Source organism: Triticum dicoccoides, chromosome 6B, assembly GCF_002162155.2.
Source record: "Triticum dicoccoides isolate Atlit2015 ecotype Zavitan chromosome 6B, WEW_v2.0, whole genome shotgun sequence".
Lineage (NCBI taxonomy): Eukaryota > Viridiplantae > Streptophyta > Magnoliopsida > Poales > Poaceae > Triticum > Triticum dicoccoides.
Window position 1 is genome coordinate 708321358 of NC_041391.1, and position 6175 is coordinate 708327532.

The window sequence follows — 6175 nt, forward strand, 5'->3', positions numbered from 1 at the left end:
AAAAATATTGTATTTGACCTAACTTAACTCGTCTAGAAGAAATGTTGAGCAGGTGATCTTGATTATCATTTTTTCCATACATTCCCTATAACTAATTTATGGGACCACTTAACTCTAAATTGTTTTTTTGTTTGAATTACTAGATTGTTGGTGATGCACACGGTCGCATGAGGTCAAGGAAACGACTGATGCCTTGGGGATCTCATCACAATTGGGAGATGAGAGAAGATGGAGGAAGGAGAACAAAAGTCTGTATGGATGCAAGGTGGATCTGGCACCAGGGGCCTTCCTTGGTATTCAGATGAATACCAAAGATTTGTTTATGTGTGTGTATACCGTAGCTATATTTTTTGCATATTGCTGGTATTCAGGGCAAAAAAGAATCAATGAATACCAAGGACTTGATTCCTGCCAAAGCTACTGTCTGGTACGTCTAAAGATTGATAGCACAAAAGGAGGGGAAGATAAAGAAGGTGAAAAGCATGCAATGGCCCGACTGAACTGGCCGTAGGATAAAGTACTCAGAAAATGGTTTAGGATATCACAGAAGCCCAAAATGCTTAAAAAGAGAAGTGAGACAAGTTGATAATTAATACACTAATGAAAATGAACTTTTCTAACATTATAAAATAATATGAGTGGTGTTATTATTAGCAATGAGCTGAGACTAGCTACATGATCTAATCCCTAAGAGCATGGCTAATAAAGCAAGTATACTAAGCATGATGCAGGAATTTCCACATCGTATTTGCGTTGAGTTGAAGGAGAGAGGGGAGAAAACGGCTGTAGTTCATAATCAACTTGAAGAAATATTTTTCAGGAGAGAGCTACGCCGGGTGAACAAACCCTAGCCGCCAATCCTTTTGCTCCCCTTCTCTCCTCCGCTAGGGTGCGCCATCGGGCAAAGCCCATACGATGTTGGTGGCGGAGGGGAGGCTGCAGTTTGTGGGGATATCCTAAGGAAAATTCAGTGGACTACCATGGGTTGGCGACGACAATCTGTGGATAAGTTGTGGTCTCCGGCAGGAAATGCTCGATGGCTTGGCTTGGCTAGGCCACCGGAGAAGAGGGTGGTGGTGCATGGTCCTGGCGACGGAAAGCTCAACATCAATCTCGGACCTGGCGTGTAGCGACATGGATGATTATTTTCTTTGTTTCCTTAGGGATTCATCATATTTTGTTTGGGGCAACAAAGTAGCAGCATTACCCTAGTGTAGGATACCCCAATGTAGGAATAATGTTCTCTTTGCCCCTTCCCCACTCAGTTTATGTGCTTATTACTGGCAGAGGGCATGTGGAGATATTTCGGGATCTGGTCGGTTTGGGTTTCTGGTGGATCCATATGGATTCGGCCGGTTTTCATTGTCCTTAGAGTTTCTACAAGACGTTTCGGCATTCCCTTCTTCGACGTGGCGATTTGATACACATATCACAGCCGTCGGCATCTCATGGTCTACACCGATGACTTTCCAGTAACTGCTTCTACAAGCTCATGGTTTAAAAAAATCTGCGCTAAGGTGGAGGCCCAGAAACATCATCGGGCTTTGCTCACGTTACTTCTTTGGTGGATGCATGAGGAAGAAGACTTGGGCACCCCTAAGAATTTCAATTTAATTTAATTTTCTGTATGGGTGTGCTTGTAAGGATGTATGATACTTGATTTATGACCTTGAGCCCCTTTCAAAGAAAAAAATATGGAACACGGGCTCGAAGAAACCTTTTGAGTGAGGCGAGACAATATGACTGGAGTAGTATATTTCTTTTGCTAACTGTTATGTGGTGGGCCATTATGATAATCACATCTGACATGACAATGATATATCACTAGAAGTTGGCTCTATTATTATCCTCGTGCGTAGCACAACCAGCCAATGGATACATGCTAGTGTCATGTCATCTAAAGCCATCATTTTATAATCACTCTTATGATGATGAATGGCTATTAGATATTATATTTACCGTGGAGCACGTGTAGACGTAGGATCATTCGGGAGAGTCCACACTCGTCCATTTAGACAATGCTGCCATGTAAGCAAACTATAAGCCCCCTATTTGTAGCTACTCTAAGGCTACGCCACATGCTCATTGATAGGAATACAATGTCTTGAAGATGCTATTTATACCAAAGGTAAATAAAAAGGACATAAACCATGGACAGATATTTGTAAGATATGTGGTCTTTGTTACTCTCTCTATGTTTTTATTTACTTGGCATTACACTAGTAGAAAAGAGGGCTTTGGTCCAGGCCGGCTTAGCCCATTAGTCCCGGTTTAGTCCAGAACCGAGACTAATGGGGGCATTAGTCCCAGTTCGTGCGTCCAGGGGCCATGTGGGTCATTTGTTCCGGTTCGTCTGGACCTTTTAGTCTCGGTTGGTGCCACGAACCGGGACTAAAGGGTGCGATGCCCATTAGTACCGGTTCGTGGCACCAACCGGTACTAAAGGTTAAAAGTTAGACCTTTAATCCCGGTTAGAGCCACCAACCGGTATTAATGGGGTTTGAGGCATTAGTACCGGTTCATGGCACGAACCGGTACTAAAGGTCCCATTTTCAAACTCTACCCCCCCTCCCCATGGATCGCCTTTTCAATTTTAAAAAAAATAAAAGAAAATGATGAAAATGTAAAAGAAAATAAAAGAAAATAAGTTTCCCATGCGATATGTGGTCTAGTTGTTAGGAAAATTTGCAAATGTGAATTTCGACTTTATTTGCAAAATCTCTCTAGAATTTAGTAAAATGGGCATAACTTTTGCATACTAACTCGGATGAAAAAGTTTTTTATATGAAAAAGCATCTACTCGGAAAGTTACATCCAATTTTAATGGGGGGAATCCCGTTAAACATTTTCAAAATCCTCAAAAACCTAACAGAAAAAAAGTTACGGGGCTTTTAAGATCTAAGAGTGGAAAAATCGAAAAAATTTCAAACTGTGGTCAAACAATGGTCAAACTAATTATTCTAGAATATTAGTGTTACTAAATAATTATTTCAGTTATTTTGAATTTTGGTCAAATCTGGTCAAACTATGGTCAAACTATGATCAAACAATGGTCAAACAATGGTCAAACTAATTATTCAAGAAATATTAGTGTTACTAAATAATTGTTGTTTTTTAAAACAATAGTTTCAAACTTAAACAGTGAAATGTGTCACTTCATTCTCAAGCAAAATTCCTGAGGGTTAATAGGATTGACATCTTACTATTGTCAGGAAAACAACCAGTGCAGACTTGGAAATGATGGAGAATAGAACCCGGAAGTTAAGCGTGCTCAGGCTGGGGGAGTGGGAGGATGGGTGACCGTTCGGGAAGTTAGATGATTTGGAATGATGAGGGGTGGTGATTAGAGATTAGAGGTTAAAATAATTCGGAAATTTGAAAATAAAAAAAATTCAATTTTTTTTTCAAAAAAATCATAAAATTTCCTTTAGTCCCGGTTGGTGTAAAGGTGGAGCTCCACGTGGCCGCGGCCTTTAGTTCGTGTAAGAACCGGGACTAAAGGGAAGAGGCATTAGTAACGACCCTTTAGTCCCGGTTCAAAAACCAGGACTAAAGGGCCTTACCAACCGGGACAAAAGCCCCTTTTCTACTAGTGTTAACATGAACTTCAGTACAAACATTGACCATTATTTCTTGTACAAATTGATGGAAAAAAATGGACATAAAACTACATGGAACTATTTTTATTATACAAAAGTACAAGAGAGTTTTGATATGAAATATTTGAGTAACTTTAGTAAATATCTACTTGATGATGAGAACTTGAGAAGTCAGAATAGAAACTGTACCTTTTGTCTACTAGGAAATCAGTGATCTTGATGATGACTTGTTGTATACTTCCTGCTTCGGTGTCAGTGTAACGTTGACTACTAACTTCACTAAGAATAGTCCTTAGGATATTCATCATGTCTGGATTCCTTGAAACGGATACGAAGACCCGACATTGAAATTTTCCTTTGAGATATTGATACACTTGGTTTGCAAGAGTTGTCTTTCCCATTCCTCCAGATCCAACAATGGATACCAAGTTCATTTTCTCTTGTGTTGACGCACCTTGTGTCAACAATTTAATTATCTCAGCCTTGGGTTCATCAATTCCGACAAGCTCGGAGGCATGCTGAAAGATAGCAAGAGCTCTAGGGTCAACGGTTGTATTCTTGGCCTTGGAGAAGACCTCACGAGCCTTGTACCTTTCATTCCTCTCCGCCACCTCTGTGATCTGTTTCTTCAGATCATGGATCTCATTTCCGATGCGACGACGAGCCTTCATCTTCCCCAACGAGTTCTTCATCTTTTCCAAGAAACCATCTGGCTTTGAATCTTGGCTGCCCACACTCTGCATGAAGTCATCGATGGAGTCCTCCATGTCATAAGAGAGCTCACGCACCTCATTCATCCACACCTTGTCTTGCACATCAGGATCCTCCTCCTCTGACATCTTGAGAAGAAATGCATCCATGGCAGTGAGTTCACGGGTGAGCGACTTGATATCATCACGCACACCCTTAAACCGCTTGTACTCATCGCCTGCGAGAGCGCCCAGCTTTGCCAGAACGGGTTTCAAGGCTCCCGTCGCTGCACTCACCAGAGCCGCCTCCATGGTTGCCAGTGGTGCTACCTGAGACACGTACGTTTTTCTCAGTCAGTTTTGTGTATATGAAGGCGAAAACAGAGTAGCTAGACTGGATGATGGTACTCTGTCTCCGCTTATAGCTTAGCGAAGCTAGGATAGCATAGTTACATACATCGCCGGCCGTAATTTAAGAATTGATTTTGTTGTCAGCCGCTCTACTTGCGTAGCTAAAGACAAGATGAAGAAGATGCTTGTTGGTTGTTGCTAGTTACTTGTGTGAATTAATTTTGTTCCTCTTAACCCGAAACTGGTAATTAAGCTATGATGCTCGTTGCTGCTAGCCAGATCTGCTCACCACAAGCTCTCTTCATCGGAGAAGAGGAGGTAAAAAATGGAACAACCTCTATGATAAACGCTTAATCGTGGTGCCGCATCACGAGATGGTAACTCAAGCTAGCTAGGTAGGTAGCAAGATCTGGCAGGCTTGAAGCCTGGAACTAACCTGGAGATGCCCTCCCTTGTGAAGCTGGATGACCAGCTTGCTCTCTTAGATCTGCTCACAGGAAGGATTCCGAAGATCCGATCCAGCTTTCAGCAGCTGGTTGGTTGTTCCTTTGAGAGAGAGAGAGGGGCTTGACTCTGGTCTCCTCTTTCTTGTAGTAAGATTTTTTCTTCTTCTGAGAGAGAAGGTGGCCTCTTGGAATGCATCTTCGGCCAATTTAATAGGCTATTTGGAGGACAATAATTGAATAACACTGTAGTATACAAGATGAGTCGGCATCTTAGCCCAACTTGATAACGAGACGACAGCTTTAAAGGTGACGGGACCGGCCAGCGACGCGGAACAGCACCGCTGCAGTCTCTCCTGTCTCCTCTCCTCTCGTAGATGAGGGATGAAGAGAGAAGAGGGAGGCGTAGCCACGGCTTGGATGGACCAGGCGCAGGGGATCCGCGGCCATGCCAGGCCGGACTGAGCAGAGCCTCGACTAGTAGCATACCATACGCCAAGTGCATCGACCGATCGCCCACCGGGAGAGAGCAGCAGCGGCCCTGGGGCCAACTTGTGAGAGCCTCGGTTTTCACCCCGTGTGCAGCCGATCACTGGACTGACTGTTTTACTCATTACTTTTACGTAAAACCTCTTTTTACCGGTGGAGGGAGGTATCCGTCAAGCATCCATCGTTGGTGTAGTTTAAGATTCGTGGCGTTTGGTGGCCCACATCATTGTATCTTTGTGTATTTCAATTTTTCATGTCTGTATCCACCATTAGTCAAATCATGCATAGGTCCCATCTATGCATGCATGCAAGAGACATCCACTCCGTGTTGCAAATGCATGAAAGCGACCTATCTGTCTAATCTCCCATCCAGTAATTTTTGTGGCTTTTATTTTCTCTTTGACATGTTCAATGGTTTATATCTTTTAAACAGTGATTTCGTTTCTGAAATATTTTATATATTTAAACTCGTGACACTAAGATCTTTAGAACAAGATCAATATTGGACAGATTTCAAACACATTTAAATTTTACGTCTAGTTTCACACATATACCGGGCGAAATCAGTTATTTGAAATGAGTGAAAATATGTGAAACGTGTTCT

The 6175-nt window shown here is 42.3% G+C and overlaps 1 pseudogene; it reads right to left on the reverse strand.

Annotated features, from left to right (window-relative positions):
* The window catches only part of LOC119324992, an 8265-nt pseudogene extending 3019 nt beyond the window's left edge, over positions 1-5246 (reverse strand).
* Positions 5247-6175: the final 929 nt, after the last annotated feature.